Raw genomic sequence first — 23,436 nt, forward strand, 5'->3', positions numbered from 1 at the left:
CTGAAAATTGCTCAAATATAAAAAATGTTTTCAAATATTAATAGGAAAGTATTACTGCTATTTTAAGCAGTCACATTAATCTCTACATGACTTTTAAATATTCCTAAAATATCTTATTTTTAAGGTATGAAAACATACATTTCTCTTCAAATTCCATGGGGTAATGCAATACAAACAAGCAAAACAAAACAAAGAACCATTACTTCATTTAATTTCTCTTATAGTTATGTAGAGGGGACTTATAATAAGATCTATTCAATCTATTCACTGGTTATGATCGAGCTATACAAAGGGGCAGAGCATAAAATATATACAGAGAACTTCCATTCTTTTACTTTATGCAGCTTGAATGTTTTCAAATGAAAAATGACTTAAAACTGGATCCTTAAACCTGGAAGCGTAATGTCATAAACTGTTCAGAGCATGTGGAGGACTTCATTAAAATTTAAAGGGGATGAAGACTGTAAAATGGTTTGTAACCTCTGAACTGCAAAATTTACGCATATACATGGATAAATAATAGACACATTCACAAATATTAAAAATAAATATATGATATATTATACATGACTTGAACATTGGTTTCCAGTGCTCTATAAGTATTTGATAAATGAATAAGTGAATGAATAAGTGGATGGAGGATGGATGGGTGCATGTTTTATTGTGGTCTGAAAGTCCTGCCTTAGATCTATGGAGTGAGCTTTCATGCTCACTTTGTTGGGCTCACACAAGCAGGACTCATCTCCTATATCTCTGCTGATTCTGAAAGATGATATTTTCACGTTTACCATTATTCTTTTTAGAGTAAGAACCCAAGTCACCTCACCAATGACATCCATATGCTGATAAAAACAACGGAAAAATAATAGCGTGGGAAACAGCCTACCAGAGCAAAGCAAGAGATGCCAGTTTGGAAGAGATATCAAAATATATGAGATTGATGGGCAAAAAGGCTCAAGCAATGACATTCTGTGGATAAGGAGCACAGAGAATGATGGTTGTTAAATAACCGCATAGATTGGAAAACTCCCCTGAAAATTTAATTGTAAAGGTTTGTCAGCAGCAAGGTCTATAGTGGTTTATAGCAAATCTTTTGGTAAAAATTCCCTAACCAACAACCCTAAATCTTATATATTGTTACTGATCATCTGCTATTTTCTAGGATTTTCAATTGGGTTGAAGTGTAAGCTTTAGTTTATTTGAAATCAATAAAAATAAATCAGAGTCTGAGTTTAGCTATAACTGGTTTACAATGAGAAGAATAGCCCTGTGAGAGACAGGGCATTTATTATGCTACACGTATAGAGAATTTATATGGGTCTAATATTAAGCCATAGAAAAGTTTTGGTAATACAATTCGTTTTGTTGATGTGTGTGGCCTCTCAATGAACATCTGTACTCGTCACACATGCTGGTGTAATTAGCTGAAGTAAGACAGTAGTCATAAATAGTAGATTTGAGTATTCTATAAGCAATTCTGAGAAGCCTGTCATATTTTTGGACTTCATTTAAATTTATTTGGTAACCAACACCCTGAAATTTGGTGGCCTGTTATTATGGAATTCGTCACATGTACAGAATGCATTGCACAGTGCCACTATTAGGTGTCACATATGCTATTACTCAATCTCTAAATCAGAAAGATGAAGTTTACATATGTGCATAAGAGAGGTTTACTTCTAAAAAGGGTGGTAAAAATGTACAAGATCTATGGCTCCTCAAGCTGAACGCTGCAGGTCTGCAATGGTGCAGACAGGGCTACGGGTGTGGCTTCAGGGGGAAAAGACAGCCACTGCTTGGGGTGTGTGGGTTTGTGGGCGGGGGCAGGGATGGGTGGGTGTTTGGTGACATGCTATTAGGCATTGTTTAATCATGCATAACTACTGTTATAGACTTAAAGTCGAAATAAAATTACTGGCTCTGGGAGGTGTTTTTGACTTAGACCTACAGTTCTGGCTGAGATGGTGTAAGAACTGTGAGGAGAAAGACTTGGCAGCAGCTATCACATGAATCCCAGATGCTACCATGGTGGTGGTTCTTGTGGTTTGGAGTCATTTCAATGTATGCAAGGGAGGGCTCCCTCTTTGGCAAATGATTTGGAAAGGGAGGGCAATAAAACTGTCTGCATTCATTTTGGGTACAGATAAGAGGCATTTCTTTACAAAAAGCTTTTTAAGGTTGTGGGTCTGATTTTCATTCTAGAAGAATTAGAGTTTAACTAAACACTTAACTAGATTTTTTAATATACCAGTTACACTAGTGTTACTTATTTTAAAATAAGATAGCTTTTTATAAGTAGACCACTGATTCCTTCTCACTGTGGCCTCTATAGCTCTGCTCAGGGCCAATTACTCAGACTTTGGAGTCTATCTCTTTACCTCTTTTCTGGCACCAAGGTTTTGGGAGTGAATCTCCCTTCTGTGTTTGGATCACGTAATGGGGTGGGGGATATATTTAAGCTACTGAATCTCAAGATAGGAATTGGATATTTAATTTTGCAAACCAGTATCCATCCAGTAAAAACCTAAGTAGAAATGAGTTCTGTTCTGTATCACACAGACCTCAGTTTGAATCCCTGCCTCACATTTAGTAACTGTAAGTAAGTAAACTTAGAGACCTACCTAGTGCCTCAATCAATCCAAACTTGGGTTTTCTGGGGTTGATAGGAAGATGCAATATAATATGAATACATAGCAAGTAGCATAATGGCTGGCATAGAGAATAACAGTTTTCTTTGTTTACCTCTGTTTTCTTTTACCGTTCTATTACTAAGTGTTGAGAATCCCTGTGGAGACTTACATGACATCTTTCCCTCTACACACAAATCCACCCACACACCCAAACCCACTCCCAGACACGCATGTACTTTTAGTGATAACTTAGAACCATTTGTAATTTAAGAGAGAGTATTAGATCCTAGAGAATTAGAAAAAAGGAAACCTTATCTGGCAAAACTTGAGGAGAAGGACATTTTAAAGTCCCAGTATTAATCTATGAATGGTATAGTTTTATCATTTCAAAGTGCCATTTTAAAGACTTTATGAAATAAGCCACTTCTTTTTTTTTCCTCACAAATTTACCTTATATGAATGTTCAGTATGGAGTTGCTTACTATGCTATTTTTAACATATTTAGCAAATTTTTGTCAAGTTCTTTGAACTTTTTCAACTTTATCAGTTAGGGGGCCTCATCTAACACTCCATGCATAAAATATAAAGAAGCCAAGACTACACTACTTATTAGCTCTTTCAGAAAATCATATACCAAATAGCAGAGTAGTCACTGGATAGTGTACAGGTAAGAAAACCTGTTCACCACTAGAACAGCACATGGCTTTGACATACAATAAACTAATTATAAGTTAGGACATAGTAAATCCTAAGGAGAGGACCAAGCAATTGTTGTAAGACCACAACAAGAGTAGTAGTAACTTCTAATGGGAGATGAAAAGGTGAAATCAAGAATCTTTTCACAAGGAAGGTAACATTGACAAGGATTTTGAAATATTTATGTGAGATTTTTGATAAATCAAGAAATGCAAGATTAAAGGAAAGCATTCTGGACCTAAAACAAGATGAACAAAGACAGAGATATAAAGGTAGATATTGGTTTGATTAGCTATGTACAGTGTGATGATATGGTGGGAAATGAAAGGCAGTCTGGGGGGGGAGGCAATGGGGGACAGAAAAACACTGTTATCTAGATTCAAAATCTCTCATCACCCAAAGACAGTCAACCTTTCTCATGCTGAATGAGCATCACAATTTTCACCTACTTATTAATTTTGATTGGCTAAAGTGCCATATTAAACACTGCACTGAATTGTGGGGACATATACTGCTGAAGGAGAAATTACCCCTGACTTTAAGATACTTTGGAAGTTAAAAAAAAGATTGTGTCAGACAAGGCAGAAAAGAGTAAGTGTTATAACAAGTACGAGGGATGCAAAAGAGTGAGAGTTAATTTTGGACAGGGTAGGCGTGGACTGAGGGGAAGCATTAAGGAACAAATGTTTAACCTTGAAAAAGAACTGGATTTTGATGATTAAAGAAAAAAAGAAGAACGTTCCAGGGTGATGGGGGTGAAAGGCACAGGAATAGTAATATTTGGTCCAGCTTAAGGGAAATAAGAATGTAGTGAAGGATATTGACCCTTTCCTTCCACACAGGGACAAAGATAGGTGGGGGGAATAGGAGGTAGGATTAAGTGGAAGTTTGACAGAATTTGTATGTTGGGGGAAGATAATAAAATGCCTTATGAGTGGTAAAAAAGATTCTCTAAGCTATATGAAGCCATAAGATGGCATTTGGTTTGGAGCATTAAGGAAAGCATCCCCAGAAGAAGGGATGCTTTAAGGTAAAATCTGAAAGGTGGGTAGGAATTAGCCTGGTATGTGTTTGTATGTATTTGGGAGGGTGGTTGTGGGAGGACAGGAAGGAAGCATTTCAAGCAGAAGGAAGAGCTTGCACAGGAAAGAATGGCACAAGAAAGAAACTGGAAGGCAAGCTGGAGCTAAGGGAGCAATAGGGAGAGCAGAGTGACATCGGGGTAGAGACAGAGCCATGGCGAGCCAAGAAAGAATTCTGTGTTTGTTTCTGACATTCAAAAAAGTAACCAAAAATTTATTTTACCTGTAAGGCAGTTAGTTCATGACATCGGTCCCTTTATTCAACACCATGTAGAAATTCTCTACTTTAACTATAAAGTCCTTTCAGTTAAGGATTATCTATAGTAAATTTATATTCCCTAATAAAGAATAATGTGCTATTCTAAGTTTAAGTGTGATGTGAGAAGGATAGCAAAACTCTGCTTTCAAAACAGAAAAAGTCTGATTAGCTCCGTGTTTTAGTATTTCAAAGCATCAAAGATAATTCATAGCCATAATATCTTTCACATTACAATTACTTTCAGTATTTCAATGCCCTTTATATTTCATAAAATTATTACAACTAAATAAAATATTTTCTTTTGACAAATTATGGCACCAGAAGAGGCGGAAGGAAGGAAGGAAGGAAGGAAGGAAGGAAGGAAGGAAGGAAGGAAGGAAGGAAGGAAGGAAGGAAGGAAGGGTGGGTCATAGCTATTTCAGTTCCACACTTTTGAAGCCTTCATTGTATCCTAATGAATAATACCTGCTTCCCTTTTATCACCACTTCATCAACACGCCAATTTGTAAAGTTAAGACTGAAGTCTTATGTTAAGAAAGAGCTTAAACTTTACAATCATGGATGTTTCCTACATTCCTATGCATGGCAAGTAAAAAAAAAAAGATAAAGTTTTTACTTTGTTTTTTAAATACTTTTCTAAAACTTACCACTATGTGAAGGTCACCAGCAGTGAGCTTTGAGGTGACCACAGAGTCAAGAATAAGGATGAGCTGCTCAGAAAGCACTGAATCAAAAAAGAAAATTTCTCCTTTCTTGTTTTTCAGCTGGTCAACTTTACTCCTTTAATCTAATATATTCTGGTGGAATACTGCATATGACATAGTATATTCTATCATAGTGACCTTTTTCACTTTTGAAAATTTGGCTGATAGTTTCAAAATATATAAATATCCATTTATAAAGAGACTGATGGAAGAGGGAAGGGGCAGCTCTGGTTCTCTGAGCCTTACACTCAGGACATTTGAGTGTGGAACAGAAGCAGGTCACAGGCATGACAGCGCTAAAGGGAGAAGAGGTGAAGAGAAACACAGTCATTTGAGCTGCTAAAGAGAAGCCAGTTGAATACTGGGGATATATGAGGGCATTATTAAGAATTCTTATGTGCAAAATCCAAAGCCAAACGAACAGTCTTCAAAATATTTAGTCTTCATTGGCTATGGTCTTTCCTAAGTAAGCAAACTTTCATAACCATTTATTACATCTCAAATTCTGTGCCAACTAAAGAGAACTAAAGAGGAACAATCCAGTGTCTTCAAAAAGCTCACAGTAGTTTGAGAGGGAGAGACATATTAAAAGATAATTTTAGGGATCCCTGGGTGGCGCAGTGGTTTGGCGCCTGCCTTTGGCCCAGGGCGCGATCCTGGAGACCCGGGATCAAATCCCACTTCGGGCTCCCGGTGCATGGAGCCTGCTTCTCCCTCTGCCTGTGTCTCTGCCTCTCTCTCTCTCTCTGTCTGTGACTATCATAAATAAATAAATTAAAAAAAAAAGATAATTTTAAAGAGGGTAACATCCATTCATAGTGTTCCTGTAGAAGCAAAGAAGAATGACACCTAGCTTAGTTGGGAATAACTGCCTGGAATTCTTTCTGAAAGAGAAAGATTTAAATTGAGATTTAAGTAGAGTGAGGAGGGGTTATTCCAAGTAGGGGATGGCAGAAGCAAAGACAGGTACTATGGCAAGGACAGCATGTAGTGTGGGGAGCTATAAACAAGATGGCTGGAGACGAAGTTCTGAGTCAGGGAGTGTGTGCACACTACGCTGGGTGAATAGCCTGATATTAAAGCAATAAAGGATGCCATGTTAAATAGTTTGGATTGTATCCTGAAGATAATAGTAAACAACTGAGGATTTTTTTTTTGCCCTTTTTTGTTTTGTTCTATTTATTAAAGTGCACTTGACATACAATACTATATTAGTTTCGGGTGTATAACGCAGTGATTCCACAACCGCATACCTTACAAAATCACCAGGATAAGTGAAGTTACTGTCTGTCACTGAACAAAGCTATTCCGATATTATTAACTGTATTCCTTATGCTTTACTTTTCATTCCTATGACTTATTTATAAAGGCAGTTTGTACCTCCTAATCTCCTTCACCTATTTTGCCTGTCGCTCATCCCTTCTGAAGGTTTCCTTAAGCAAGGAAGTGATGTAAATAGGACTCTGTGTGTGTGTGTGTCTGCGAGTGTGTGTGTGTGTGTGTGTGTGATTGTAATTATATATATAAATTTTACGGGACCAAAAGCAGAAGCAGTGGGACCAGTTATGAAACAACTGCAATGGTTGAGGTGAGATATAACAAAGCTTCAAAGTACTGGAGTAGTGGCTCCTTTATACTTGAATTTGGTGCTGAATTGGATGGGCTTGGGCAATCATTAGAGAAATGGTCATCAAAGATGATGCCTAGGTTTCTAGAACTTAGAGGATTTTCAGGGAACAATTTTGGGGAAACATAAAATGCTCAATTTTATAAATGATACACTTAAAGTGCCTATTGCCATTAAGGGAAGATGTCCCATAAACAGCTATAATTAAAATAGAAAGAAGACTTGTGAAGATATCACATCTTGGAACTAGAAAAGTCTGGGTCACTGACTCATGTGTGAGAGGTAGCTGACACTTTGAAGGTGGATGAAATTACCTGTGGATATGCTCTCGATTACAGAAAAAGAGCAGTAGGCTGAGGACAGTACCCTGGGGAGGAGAGCATTTAATGGATGGGCAGAAAAAGAGGAGCCACTAAAGGACACAGAAAATAAACAGCGTGAGGCATATGAAGAGCACCAGGAGATGAAAGTGTTCTGTAAGCCAAGAGTGGAGGGATCCAAGAAGCGCCCTCCAATACAGACTTACTCCAAAAGTTAATGCTTTCTAACACCTTATTGTTAATGCCTTTAAAAAATGACAATGTTAATAATTCATAAATATCTTTGTTCACAAATTCCTTTCAATTCTTCTAATTTTTAATTTCTTCAGTTTCTTATTCCCATACTCCTTATACCCCATGGTATGTGCTGTTAAAGAGTACAGAACATGATTACTCATCTTTAACAACAGAGCAAGTAAATAATAACAAAGAAAGTGGAAAGGAGGAGGGGGCTGTAAATGAGAGCTTTAACCCTTTTCAGTTGAAGTATCTCCAAATGATACGTGGATAGTAAGCCATGTTTGTGTTTTGTTCCCTTTATTTCACGTTTGATTATTCAGTTCATGGCTTATCCTCATTCTTCACTTTTCTTTCCTTCTGATGCTTGCTTTAAGCAATTTTGGAGGTTGTTGGCACTTCTTTAGGGGCAAGTCAGGAATAAAAAATAAATTCAATTCAAGCAATATACTTATGTAAATGGTGCTTATATTTTTATATGAAAACTCAAAGCCAGATATTCAAAATGAGTATCACGTTTGTTTTGACTGCCGACCCAAAGCAGACCACCACCACTACTCCTTCTAGTAGTAGCCAAGCATAACAAGAAACATAAGCAACCAAAAAACCACACATAAAACAAATCCTAAGGAATGTATGCAGAAGCTAAATAAACAGTGGAGGTCACCAAACACATGCACTGTCAGGAAAAGGGGAAAGAAATCTATGGAAAAAGAGAAACCACCTGCCAATTTCAAATAATTCAACTCCAAGAACTGACTGTGGTGAGCCTACTTGCTGATCCTAGACAGTCACCACTCAGACTTTCTGTGCTTTGAACGCTAGCAATAACAATCTCGAATTTCATGCAGCGCAGAGCTTAGCACCCAGGTGTTGTAATCACAATTTCAATTTTGAAAGTGTCCTTGCCCTATTTAGAAAAGAGTGAGCTGTTTGTGATGTTCTGAATTGGGGAACAACGAAAAATAAAACCTTAAGCTTGAGTCTTAGTACAATTCATGTCAAATATCTCTATTGTTTCTGTCGAATTACATTTGAAATCTATAGTAACTCATTATCTACCAACTATGCCTATAATATGGAAAGAAGTAAGGATCTGACTACAGTTTTGCAGGAGTCTCAACATATGTGTTCCATTCAAAGAAATTTTCAGTGATACCTGAGGTTTACAAATCCAAGGCAGGGCCCAGGACTGAACCTATCTACTAAATCGAGACCAGCATCAAGGAAATTCTAGGGCATTACAGGAGAAGTTTTCGCTGGGAAGGCAAAATACCAGAGCTTAAAGAATCATAAGAATCTCTAATAACAGCTCAGACAAGATCAAAATAGGCAAGGTCAAAATCTCTAATAAAGGCTCAGGCAAGGTCAAAATAACCAAGCTGAGGTGGTGTGAGGTCTTGACAAATATATAGGCATAAGAACAGATTATCTGGGAGGTAGCTGATAACTTAAGACTTCTGAGCATAGAATTTCATGTTTAGAATACTGCTGGGCCATAACTGTCCTGAAGCCACTTACCTAACTGAATTCCTGGGGACTCATGTGTTTGGAATAGAGTTCGGTCATGAGAATAAAAGGAAAGAACATGCAATGGCCCAAGAGTTTGTTGGGTGGACAAACTTCCAGAATAACTTGGCAAATGGTTCTACAGAGAAGAATTATAATTACATACACTGGGCATGTGTGAGAAATTTAGCTTTGGGAACCACCAAGTGTCACTTTATCAGAATGGGACTCAAGAAGGAAGTGAGCTGAGATGTAGGATGGAGGACAGGAGCCCAATGGTTTATACTTGAATTTAAGTCCCAGACCTGACAAGGGTTGCAATATATTTGATTTGTGTATCTAAAAGCTAATGCTTCCTGGGTCAGCCTGTCAGGGCTGGTTCTTACTAAGGCTTAGCACAGGCCACAAGAGATAGGGGAGAAGGTAATAATTACCAGAATGCCCAATTATTTTCTTCTCTCAACAATACATTAGGTTAGGTGCCATTAAAAGGTTCAGTCATGAAGAACAAGGGAAGAGAGGAGGGTAAAATGAAGTTAAAACATGGGCTGGCTACCCAAATTACAACCCCCCCCCCCAATTACTACCAAATATACTAATTATCTTCAAGATGTTACTATAGAATACTTTGAATTTAAAGTTATAAACAATGGTATGTTGGATAGGCCATTCATCTTTTTATCATTTACAACTGCTCCACAGATATCCCCATTAATCAAATATAGTTTTCCTGGAACACCAAAGGTGACAAAGACCTCACTCTTCACTCTGGAATGCTGAGTTAAAATATTCTTCTTTAAAATGAGCTCAATTCTATCTCTTTGAAACTTAGGTCTTATTAGTCCTTATTCTACCCATTGGAATCAAATAAAGTAGGCTAATCATTCCAATAAGTTCTTCTGCATCCTGGTCACTGTCTTATGAATGCCTTCCAATTTGTCTAGATCCCTCTGTGTCTATTAACTAGGCCTGAGGCTCCAATCTAGTGAGAAAGGTTTAGAATAGAAATAGTACCTCTACTATCTAAAGTATATCCTTAATTATAAAAGCTTTAAAAAGAGGGAATTGGGTGTCCTTCTGGCCATGTAATATTGATAACTAAATCAACCATAACCACCTCTACATCCTTTTTTTAAAAGAGATTTTATTTATTTATTCATTAAATATATATATATATATATATATATATATATATATATATATATATATAGAGAGAGAGAGAGAGAGAGAGGGGCAGAGACACAGGCAAAGGGAGAAGCAGGCTCCATGCAGGGAGCCCGACTTGGGACTCAATCCCGGGTCTCCAGGATCACACCTTGGGCTGAAGGTGGCGGTAAACCACTGAGCCACCCAGGCTGCCCCTCTACATCCTTTAAGACAGCATTCATATGCTATAAAATAGATGGAGTGGGGTTGATTTTTTTTTTTTTAGAATATATGTTAACTATTGAAATTTGGACATTATAGAAAAGAATTAAAATTTAAGTCATGTATAATTCTACCTGGGCATGGAAGATGATTATTGAAGAAAAGTGCCATAGGAGAGCTAATACTCATGACAAGTAAAAAAGAAGAAAACGTTGTTTGAAAACACTGCAGAGCTGGGGTAGGAGAGGAGCTAGTTACAAAGGGGCATGAAGAACTTCTGGAGGGTGATGATGGTGGTTACAAGACTGTATGCATTTGTCAAAACTCATGGACTCACATAGTAATAAGGGTAGATTTTACTGTCTGTTAACATCACCTCCATAAAGAAATTAATCTGTTAGAAAATGTATGCATCATGATCCCAATTTTGTAGAAAAAGGTTACATCCAAAAGTGTACTGGTAGTTACTTCCAGGAAGTATCCTTACGGATTTACTGAAAGACATTCTAGTCAGAATCAGACACTTCAGTTGAAAGGTCATATATGATCAAGACTGTGATGGCCATAATGAGATCATGCAAAAATTATATTATATTGCAGAAATTATAAGGACAAACCAATGGAAACTCAAAAGAAATCAATTCAGTCGAGAGGTGAAAACAGATGGAAATAAAAAGCATATAGATGTATACATGTTTGTGGGTATAAGGAAACAAGCTGCCATTCAGATTGTAGCCCATGAATATTTTTATTCTTGAATCGGCTTTTAGGCAAGAGAAGTTGCTCACTGCTAATGAAAGCCACTGAAACATAGTAAAAATTACAACAAAAACAAAACAGGGCTAAGGACAGAATTCTTTATCACACAAATAGAGCCTACCCTTGAGCTAATCAGTACTCTTTGGGATTAGTTGTTCAACTAATTATAATTTACCCAACTGCGTTATCATCATCAACTCTATTTCTTTATCTTATTTGGGCTATGGTGAAGCTTTAAGAAATGCTTTAGATATAAGGCACCCACTACAGTTTTCTTTTATTCTGTCAAAAAAAGATAATACAATAGTCCCCTCTTACCCACATTTCACTTTCTGTGGTTTGGATTACCTGCAGTATGGGTCACACTACCTCACAGCTGCTTACAATATTCCCCTCACTTCTTCTCATCATATTGTCATTTTATCATTTCCCATCATCACAAGAACAAGGATGAGTATGGTACAAGATATTTTAGGAGAGAGAGAGAAAGAGCACAAACACTGAATTTTTATTACAGCATATTGTTATAATTATTCTATTCTGTTATTAGTTATTATGGTCAGTCTCTTACTGTACCTAACTTACAAATAAACTTTATCATAGATATGTATGTATAGGAAAAAACAAAGTATATATAGGGTTCAGCATAATTACGGCTTCAGGCATCCACTGAGAATCCTGTAACATATCTGCCACATAAAAAGGAGGACCAATGCATGATTAGTTGCACAAATATTTTTCTGTATGAACATGGTTGCTTCTACTGAGCACTACTTCCCTTTTTAAGAGCTTGTAAATCATCCCTTTAGTAATTTGTTCTAGTCACAATTTTACAGTGTTGACAACTCACCTACCTATCTTGGTCTTTTTTTTTTTTTCTCTCCTCCTCCTCCTCTCTTTCTCTTTAAATGGGGGCCTCGGCATCCACCCTTTGGATAATTCTTTGGACAAAATTTCCACTTTCACATTTACTAAAAAATTCCAGACAACTGTTCACAAATTTCACATCCCAATCTTATCAACTTACAGAGGGATAACATTTGTTCATGCCAGGTTTGGGAGCAAGGAGCTGCTCTTTAACAATTCTTTCCCTAATGCGGATTCTAATTCCTTTTTAATGGTGTTTGTTTAGTACTTTTCAATCCAAAGATCATTCTTCTTGATTAAAAAAAAAGTCAAAATAGAAGCTAAATTGTTTCTGTCTTTCTTAATCGTTGATTTAAGTCTCAAGCAGCAAATCTATCATTTCCATGTTCTTTTTTCTTACTCTGAACATAAGGACATTTGTGTTGAAATTACATTTGCAGCATTCATGCTGTATTTTTACTCAGACTTCAAGTTCACGGAAGTGACATGGTTTGCTAGAGAGCCTTAAGAGAGATTATGACTAACCCCTCCCCTCAACAAGCTACCTTGGTCACCAGGATTGATTGTATTAAATATGCTGATTTACATTTTCACTCTGTGTTTACTTAAAAAATGTAAATCAAGTAAAATTTTCCATAAAGTGAGTACAGATATAATGAATAAAATGAGTAGGCCATATATTTAAATTTTAAGCGTTGTATTACTTATGATTAAATACATTTTTTTAAGTGTCCTAGTTCTCTGCTATCCAATATGGTAGCCAAGAGCCACATGTCACTATTTAAATGTAAATTCCTTTAAAGAAAACACACTAAAAAATTCAGGTCCACATTTCAAGTGCTCAGTAGCCACATGTGGTTAGTTTAATTGTGCTGGGCAGCACCGTATAGAACATTTCCATCATCACAGAAAGTTCTATTGGAAAGCACTAATCTAGACATAAAATGTGATGTCTAACTGGCTTTTTTCAAATATGGTTTTCTTGTATGAAATTTCTACACATGCCAATCACTGATTTAAGAGGCAATTATCTTAACAGTCATGCATCTTGAATGAACTACTTGCAAATTATAATTAAATGTATTGATTTGTTCTCATATCAATTGATTTTTAAAAAGACAACTAATAAATGTAAATGCATAATGCTTCAGATCACAAGACCCAGTGATAATGGTTAATCTGAATTCCCAAGATGCTTAATGCAAAGCCTACCCTGTTAGCATATCACGGTAGTACATTTTAGTAGTGTTTGGCCACCATTGACTATTACTGAGAAAGCTATAGTAATTAATTAGCAATGTATATGCCTATTTTCAACTCAACAGGAAAATATCATCCCAAGGACTAGGATGTAATAAGATATGCTGAAAATAGGTGTCCCAGCACTAATTCTTTTTCTGTCTTCTAGTGTTTGTTCTCTTAGACAATCCTGACAAGCACAAATAGAAACCATAACTAAGCCTCTCAGTAGCTGGTGACTTTTTTTTTTCCTAAGCAGACACTCTTTTTAATAGATCTGGGAGAAATGTAAGAAAACTAGCTAAAGTGATATTAAATAAAATAAGAAGAAGTTAAGACTCTAAAAAGAGATTGAGGGAAAATATGGTAGCATGTAGTATAGCGGCCTGCAGGTAAACACTGAATAATTTAAAGGAGGGTTGAGAGGGAAGAGGGAATAAGAAAGAAAGAAGGAAGAGAAGGAAGAGAAGGGAACAAGGAAGGAAATGAAAGATGGCAAAGTCACGGGACCACGCATACGAGAGCTTTCAAGTTCACAAAGAAACCTTTAGACATATAAAGTAATAAGCAACTCATAAGAAATAATACAAACAACCGTAAAGGAAATTGCTTAAGGTTTGACTTACATTCATCGTATAAACATGCACAAAGAGCAGTCTTGATTCTCAGCCTAAATAATTAAATAAATAGGGGACGCCTGGGTGGCTCAGTGGTTGAGCATCCACCTTTGGCCCAGGGCGTGATCTCAGGGTCCCGGGATTGGGTCCCACGTTGGGCTCCCTGCATGGGACCTGCTTCTCCCTCTGCCTGTGTCTCTGCGCCTCCCACCATGAATAAATGAATAAAAAAATCTTTAAAAAATTTTTAAAAATCAATCAATCAATCAATCTCAAAGTCAGGTGTGGTTATACTTCGACATTTGCAGGGAACCAGTGCAGTGGTGGCCAGGTTATCAGACCATTAATAAAGCACTAGAGGAGATTTTTTTGTTTTCTAGCTTTTTCCCCTCTCCCTATACCCAATATAACTTGAATCAGAAGACGTATTCCCATAAATTACTGCAGCTTATTAAGACAGATTCAAGGAGGGAGGGGCGGTGAGGGCTGGGGTACAGGAACACAAATCAAAATCTCTGGGGTAAAAAGTAATTCCCACCTTTCGCCCTCCCTCACCTTCCTCCCATCAAGATTCCAGACCTATAATAAAGCCATTTTCTTATCTCTCTGATACAGTTTTTGACTACCAAAGAAGCTATTTCATGTGTACAAATCATTTGCTTTCTTTTCATTTATGAGAGAACTCCAGAAGGAGAACAGAAAGAAGGAAATAATGTTTAACAATTAAATGTTGATAACTGCTGTTTTTCACAGCAAATGAAAATTATCTAGTCTAAACTTCTCCCTTAAAAAAATAAAAAGCACGGAGGCCAAAAAAGATTCTATGATTTTTCCAAGATTACATCATTAGTATATGCAAAGCTAAGACCCAAAGACGTGTCCTTGCCCAAATTCTTACCTCTATACAATGTACCAACTGGATACCCCAGTTTTACTAGTGTCAGATAACACATTTGTACTGTATGAGATGACAGAAAGAAAAGGAAATACACATGTACTTTAAAACACAGAAGTTTCAGAATTACAGTTCAGTTAGGCTAACTCTTGAGCAATTCATATTTTAAATTATTTTATAAGCTCCAGAAAACATCAAGCCTTTAAGTAATGGTTTATGGAGATTTACAGTAGATAAATCTGACTAAACGCATCTAACTCATTTACTTAAGATAAATAATCTTACAAGTTCCTTGAGAGCCTTGACTCTTCCTTATTCCTGCTTGGATGTCTAGGGGCTGACACAAGACTTGGCACATAGCAGGGGCTCAATCAATATTTAATGAAAAAATAAAGGCCGACCCTCATTGCTAAATTGTTAAAATGTGGCAAACAACAACAAAAACCAGCCACACACATACTTTGAAATCAGTGGCAAAATCATTCTAAAGGCATGAATGGCTGTTTGCAATTGCAGAAATGGAAGTTTCTAGTTAGTGGTGTTTGTTTTTTTAATAATTCATTTGTACAGTTGAGTGAAGACTTGAAAACTGCTTATTCAGAAATCCAAAGTAATGTTAAAATATTGGGAATATTGTGAATTAAGTAAAACTCAAAGGAAAAAAAAACTGCACTAGATGTTAAAAAAAAAAAAAGTCTTCTGCTCTTTATAATTATTTGCCAATATAACCTTTCTTTCAATTTTCTTACTTGCAATATGAGGAGTTGGCCAGCTGTCCTCAGGGGTTTTTATTTTAAAACACAAAGGATGTGGCTAGTTGCCAAGGATGACCCCTCACTAGTTCCTCCTCTTCCCGCACAGGCCAGGTGTTCCTCCACCAAGAGGTAGATCTACTCTCCATGCCCCTGGACTGCACTGGCATCATGACTTTCCTTAGCTAATAGAAAGGGGGCAGAAGCACTGCTAGTTCTGGGAAATGCATATTTCCTTGTTTCTTCTGAAAAGGATTGGCTACTTTTGCCTTTTCTGAAGAGGATTGGCTACTTTTGCCAGATGCCATGTTGAATGGAAATTCTGGCTAGATGGGAAACAGCGAGGAGGAGATACACTGGGGAAGACAGAGGCCACAGAGGAGTATCCAGAAGTCCGGGGTGTGGTTGAGGCTTTCTTGGAAGTTCAAGTCTGGCACCACCACAGATGAAGCCAGCCAGCTGCATGAGTGACCCCAGTCTTTACCAGGTGGAGGATCCACTTAGCCAACATCTCTCGCTCCTCCCTCCCCTAGCCTATAGAATCATGAAAAATAAATTGTTATGATTTTAAGCCACTAAAAAAGTGTGATGAGTTACAAGCAATAGGTAACTAAAATAGTATATTTGAACCTTTGGAAGAGTGAAACAATTTAGAAAAATATCAGGAATTTTCTGAAAATGAAAATAAATGCAAAAACCAAGATAAAGGATTATAGTTAAGCAACTGTAACCAATTGGATATGCTTTGAAATATGGTAAAAAAAAAAAAAAAAGTCCTACTACAGTATTTGGCTTTTTAAATAATTTAACTCCTGTTGAAAATTAGACAAAGAATGGGTTTAAGATTTCCCTCCCTGCTTGGAAATTCATGTTAGATGATGTTTGCATGAGTAACATAGTCCTGCGGACATACTTAAGATTATGCAAACTCTTAAAATAGTAGTGAAAAAAAGAATACTGAAATACAAGTAGTAAGGTTACCTACACCAATTCTAATTTTTTTTTTTATGTAAAGCCATACTTATTTCATTACTGCATCATTAACAACACATTCCCTTTCTTGGTATAAAATTACTTAAGCCACATGTCACAGATGAACCAGGCTAACGGTATGTTCAGACATTTTAGTTTAGATTGTTTTGCCATTCAGCTGCAGTTGGAAAGATGACCTTTAGGTTTTGTTTTACATTTATTTTCCTTTGATTTAAATGCCTTTTAGCATTGTCATTATTGCTTTCCTTATTTTCAAAAGTGTCTTAATTTTTGTTCAATATATTTGGAAATAGAAAACAGAATTCTCACTTGCCTTGTAAAATTGTTATTGTAACAATATTAAAGGAGAAGATATTTCTAATGTAATTTGATCTCATGCTATATGGAACAGGCTAAGAGTTTTGATTTTTAAAACTACATATATTATTTGGGAGTATGAGTAGCACATTTTTCCTCAAATGTGATTTTTCTACGTAAATGAAATTTTCTTTTGCAAGAAAGACCTGATGAGAAAAAGAAATTGAGATGAGGAATGGTATTCATAAAAGAAGCTTATCCCTTTATTTTAATCAGGAGGATAAATCATTTACTTTTTTTGAAAAATACAAACTTGTAAAGCCCTTTATGCATATAGAATATGAAGATTATGTGGGGTCTTAACCTAGATACTTAAATTTAAAAATTATAGATTCAAAGAACTTTATGGACATAGTTTATGCAAACATTTTATATAAACATTTCTATAAATCAATTAATAAATTTTAAAATGTAAAGAACTTTAAAGGAATATTGTATTTAAATTTGGAGAAATGAATATTCCTTTTTTAAAAATGATGTTAATACACTTCTAACACGTTTTTAAACTATTTAATGCCATATGTTAACTTTCTTAAAGTCAATCGCAATGATGTGGAAAGCCATACCTTATCAAAATTCTTAGAATACTGAAACTGAAGTTTTTAAATGTTAATTGAAAATCTTCAATGTGGGAGGCCCAAGGTACTCACTTTTTACACTTTTTAACCTCGCAACAATTCTTAGGGGTAAATACTATCACCACTAATTTGAAAGACAAGAAAACTAAAATTGAAAAGTTTTGTGGTAAAATACCCAAGATAAAAAAACTCACAAGTGTCCAGAATTAAGTTTTCAACAAATGTCAGCCTAATCCTAGTACCCATGGTTTTCTCATTGTTTCACAATACTTAGGGTTAATGTTAGAAAAATTGCAGATTTTATTACTTTGCATGGCTTCATAGAATGTTCTTCAAACCTCTCTGTAATCTAGCATTATCCCACCTCCCCACTTTTATTGTATTTTATCTAAGAACTCTCTAAAATAGTCCCAGAGAGTAAAATGATAGAGACACATTCAGTATATTATTGGAGGAAATGGCATAACTTTAGGCGAGAGGATGAGAGTAGGATAGGGCCGTTAAGAGAAACCTAATCTGGATGCTGACAGATTGAAAGACCAAGAAGGTTGAAGTAGGTGGGCATTTTAGGCATACAGTAGACCACGTGCAGAGCACAAAACAGCTGGAGTATGCAACAAAATGTATTTCCAGGATTAGCAGAAAATAGAATTCAAAGTAGCATGGTGGGGCAGGAGAGACAAGCAGATAATGGAAGGTTTTACGTGATGAAAGAAAGACTGTATTTATCAGTAAACAATTAGAAACTATTAAGAATCTTTTAAGAGAAAGAGTTGTAGGATCATATTTGCTTTATGTGAATTACCCTGAAGCTGCATGAAAAACGACTCATGGGTAAGGAGAGGGGTTTGATAACAAAAGTGAAGCCAAGGACACAGTTAACTCTGAAAGGAGCTGGTCAAGAGATGTACTTTAACTACTTCTATGGTAAATTGTGGAGGTGTAAAGAGGAGGGTAACATAGCTTGCCCACATGATACCTTGTCCAGAGTCCAAAAAGTGCTTCCTTCATGAGACACCTAACTTTTCTCAGTTGGAAAATGGTCAAAATGTACTGATTTTATGTATGGGATACTTTACCAACAGTGCTTGAAAATCATTAATGAATTACATTTACACTCCCTGAGGCACTTACACATCCTTGTCCTTGTGCAGTGCATAATCTGCATGATGGCAAATGGTTCTCAATGTGGTTAGGAGAAAGACCGTGTTTATGACTGGTGATTAGAGAAAGTGAAGTGGAAGGACGACCAAGCATTGACTTCATTTACTGATTGGATGCTGCTCCATAAGGTAAGCTATAGAATCTAGAACAAGATAAAAAGCTTGGAGGTACGATGAGGTTTTAATAAATTCAGTGTGGGGCTCGTGAAGCTTGAAAATTCTTCAGGGAATATGTTAATGAAATGTCTCCTAGACACTGGACATGCACATTTGGAACTCAGGGGAAGGTCAGAGTAAAGTAAGAGTTACAATGATGAGATGACCCACATCATGGAATCAGAAGAATAGCAGTAGGAAGTAGCAATACAAATGTACTGCCTAATGTAAAAGGCCAATGAGTGAAAAGATTCCCACAAAGAGACAAAAAATAGTCCAGAGAGGCAGAAAGAGAATCAGGGACAAATGCTGTCAAAGAGAGCAAGGGGCAAGATACTCACCATGTGTCAATGCACTGGGAAAAGTCCAGCAAAAACGAAAACAAAAACAAAAATACACAGCAATGGAAAGGAGCTTCATTACTCAAATGTAAATTCCTGGTATCTGACATAGGTCTTGCACCCAAAAGGTTCTCAATGTTTGCTGAAGGAATGTAGGAAGACACTCTGTTTTATGTCATTTTGGTTTCGAAGAGGTGACAATATGAGGAGTAGAAAGGAGTTGCAGAGGATAAACATGTTTCCTAAACACCCACAAGGTACCAGATTCTGTGCCAAGAGCCATCATAAGCTGTCACTGAAAATGACATAATATTCACAGATAGTAAACAAAATAATCTGAAGACTTAAATGGAATGTAACTACTCAGTCAATGACTGAGTAAGATGTAAACCCAATGCCTGTTTCCAAAGCGAAGGTTCCTGGTGCCTTCCCAGCTCTGTCACTTACCAGCTTCTGACAGAATGGAGATTTCTTAATTTATAAGAAATTTACAGGAACTTGGAGTATATACGTCCAACACCTTTTCATACTCAATGTTGCAGTTTCCTATGTATTGGTCATGGTTAACAGTCCTATTGTGTACTTTGGCTTGGCCAGACTTCAAATTCTCCAAGTGAATTTGGACTTAGTTTTCTTCTTCTGGAACTATTTCAGAGAGTTCTGAAGACAACTGAAGCTCAACATTTATTTTTAATAAACGAACAAGTATTTTTTAAAAGCAATTTGTTTATTAAACAATTTAGTCAGCTCAAGAACTATTGTAAGAGAAGGCAGTTAACATAAGTTACTTAGATTTGAAAAGAAGGCAAAGGCTTTTAACCTGCTGAAAAAAAGTTATAAGACAACTAACATGCCTACTATCTATGATGAAGAAGTAGAAAACAAAACAAAAATGCCAAAAGAATTTATTAAGAATGACTCTTAAAAGTTCTTCATATTGAGATCAGCAAGATGACATACATTATAAAGTACTTAAATATCTCAGCACACCCCTTTGCCTTCAACTACACCTTTCAAAAATTTGAGAGAGGTAAAATGCCTTCACCGTGAAACACTAGAAAGAAGATTTAACTGATCACCTTAAAGAGACACTGCTACAGATCTGAAAGTAAACTTCAATTTCTACAGAAGTCACTGGAACAGATCATGCTGATCAATCCATTTTCAAATCTCTCATAACATGAGCTATATTCATGTCTTTTATGAAGCACGTCAGTATAACTTTTTTTCGTGGCAGAGAAACGGTATTCACAATGTCCAGGAGTCAGCAAAAACAATACACCCAGATGTGGGTAAGTCCTTTTTATTAAACTTTATCTGATTGTCTTGCCAATAGGATTTTTTTAAAAGTGGCATGTGGCTGATACAGTGCCACTGGTTTGAAATCAGTGGCTTCTTGCTCATCTAAAGAGTTTTTATACAGTAGGTTCTGAAAGAAGAAGTTCAATTCAGATACTGTCAGTACACATTTAAGGAAAAACAGGAAACAAGAAATATATCACAAAGTCTAATTGCCTGAAAGAAACAAAAATTATCTGATTTGTATGTAAATTTGACAATATGGTATTAAAAATTCACCTATGATTATCATATATATGGAGAGAACACCAAATATCAATACCAAAAAGTGTCCCATCAACTTTGATTTGTAATAGTTAAAACTTTATAGAGCACAATATTTGCTTGAGAACTTTATTGGGATAAAGGATCACTGAAAAAAATTTTTGAATTTAGACTATCCAGAAACCAGAGATGAGTGAAGTTGCTATGAAGTTAGAAAATGAAGGGGAAAAAGGCGTAGGGAATTCAGATTTTAGTTTATGGAAGAAAAATATGGGGGCTGAAATGTTAACAATTAGACTATTAAGTACTGCTCTCCATTTAAAAAATCATGTGTGACTTAGCTATAACACAAGTCAATGGCAAATACACAGCCAAAATTAAGGTTAAGGATTTTTAAAAGCCGAGTTTAAGTTTTCTTAGAGAAGAGATGTAGTGTTAGTTCACATAATGACTATCTTCTGATCATAAGACTTATATAATAAACTAATGTTGTCACTGGATTTTGTATAGACATTCTGTATGCAAACTGAACTCTTGCTTGCCCCCCAAATGTACCTTTCATGCTTCCATTTTGTTCTTGGCTAGCTCATACTCATCTTTCACTCATAGCTTAAATGTCATTTTCTCAATTTAAAATAGATGCCTCCCGCATTCCTTTCTTGTAACACTTTATTATTTTTCTTTAGAGAATTTACTGTAACTTGTAATTACCTACCATTTATATTTATGTATTAAGCAGCTATTATAAGCCAAATACTGTGCTAGGTACATGATGCACTTCTCTTCTTCACTGGATTATAAACAGAGAAAACAACCACTATATTTATTTGAAGTCCTACATGCCATAGCTGAATACAATGAATGAACGAGTGAAGGACAGATGAGAAGGAGGAACTTCTTTTCTTGATGATAAGGACAAGGGCAAGACACAACTAATGTAATGAGTATATACTGCAAAGAGTACTGGGCATTTTATATTTGTTTAATTTCCTCAACCACATGGGGCAGATGCTATTGTCCTCATTTCATCAAACAATAATTTGAAGATCAGAGAGATTATGCCACTAGCCCAAGGTCAAAAGTTCATCATGAAGGCAAAATTCAAACCCAAATCTGCCCACTTTAAAGGCAATATAATTACTATCTCACTAAATTTTGAGGTCTACAGTTTATGTGTCAAAACAGTCATTTCAAAAATTTGTTATTTCCCTGACAGTGCAGTATCTCTTCATGGAGCAAGTATTAAAGTGCCTCCTTGGTTCTGCTGGGAAAATAGGTAATTTCTGGTTATCGATATTTTCTATTTTTATTTAACCTCAAATTTTAGTTACATGTAAAAAAAATAAATCCATTAGTTGATGGCTCTAGACAAACCTTAAAGTCTTTTAGTAGGTAGCATTTGAAAGCACTTAAAAATATAATATTGCACTTTAGGAGTGAACTTTTGTCATTTAAAAAAACTAGAAAACACTGATGAAAGGAACTGAAGACGACACTAACAAATGGATATTCTATGCTCATGAATTGGAAGAAGAGATTAGCAAAGTGTCCATACTACTCAAAGGAATCTACAGATCTGATACAATCCCTAGCAAAATACCAACAGCCTTTTTCACAGAAGTAGAACAAATAATCCTAAAATTTGTATGGAACCACAAAAGATTCTGAATAGCCAAAACAATCTTGGAAAAGGAAAAACAAAGGTAGGCCCAGATTTCAAGTTATACTACAAAGCTAAGTAATCAAAACAGTATGATACTAGCACAAAAATAGACACGTCAATGAAACAGGACGGAAAGCCCAGGAATAAACTCAAGATTATATGGTCAATTAATCTTTCACAAGGGAAACAAGAATATACAACTGGAAAAAGACAGTCTCTTTAACAAACAATATAGGGAAAACTGGACAGCTACATGTAAAAGAATGAAACTGGACCATATTCTTACACCATACACAAAAATAAACTCAAAGGATGCCTCGGTGGCTCAGTTGGTTAAGCATCTGCCTTCAGCTCAGGTCATGATCTCAGGGTCCTGGGATCGAATCCTGTGTCGAGCTCCCCAATTCAGCTGAGAGTTTGCTTCTCCCTCTCCCTCTGCCCCTCTCTCTGCCACGCCCCATCCCCACTCATGCTCACTCTCTCTCTCTCCCTCTCAAATAAATAAACTCTTCAAAAAAAATAAACTCAAAATATTTTAAAGACCTAACTGTGAGACCTGAAGCCATATAAATCCTAGAAAAGAGCACAGGCAGTAATTGCTCTGACATTGATTATAGCAACATTTTTCTAGATATGTTTCCTGAGGCAAGGGATCTAAGAGCAAAAATAAACTATTGGGACTATATCAAAATAAAAAACTCTGAATAGCAAAGATAATTAACAAAACTAAAAGACAACCTACTGAATGGGAGAAGAAGCTTGCAAATGGCAGGTCCAATACAAGGTTAGTATCCAAAATATATAAAGAACTTAAAAAACTCAACAACCCAAAAACAAATAATCCAATTAAAAATGGACAAAGGACATGAACCGATATTTTTCCAAAGAAGACATCCAGATGGCCAACAGACACATGAAAAGATGTTCAACATCACTTATCATCAGGGAAATGCAAATCAAAACTATAATGAGGTGTCACCTCACACCTGTCAGAATGGCTAAAATCGATGACACAGGAAACAAGTGTTGGCAACGATGTGGAGAAAGAATCCTTCCTTGCA

General features: G+C 36.1%; 1 protein-coding gene and 1 long non-coding RNA gene across 22 annotated transcripts in view; one reads left to right on the plus strand and one right to left on the minus strand.

Annotated features, from left to right (window-relative positions):
• Window positions 1-1,333, plus strand: part of LOC144288541 (uncharacterized) — a 50,306-nt gene extending 48,973 nt beyond the window's left edge. The window contains exon 5 of the long non-coding RNA XR_013356429.1: window positions 804-1,333. This is a non-coding gene — a long non-coding RNA (uncharacterized LOC144288541). The remainder of the gene's footprint in view (window positions 1-803) is intronic.
• Window positions 1-23,436, minus strand: part of FOXP2 (forkhead box P2) — a 555,034-nt gene that overhangs the window by 204,041 nt on the left and 327,557 nt on the right. The gene's annotated exons all lie outside the window — the stretch shown is intronic.

This window comes from Canis aureus, chromosome 18 (genome assembly GCF_053574225.1).
Source record: "Canis aureus isolate CA01 chromosome 18, VMU_Caureus_v.1.0, whole genome shotgun sequence".
Lineage (NCBI taxonomy): Eukaryota > Metazoa > Chordata > Mammalia > Carnivora > Canidae > Canis > Canis aureus.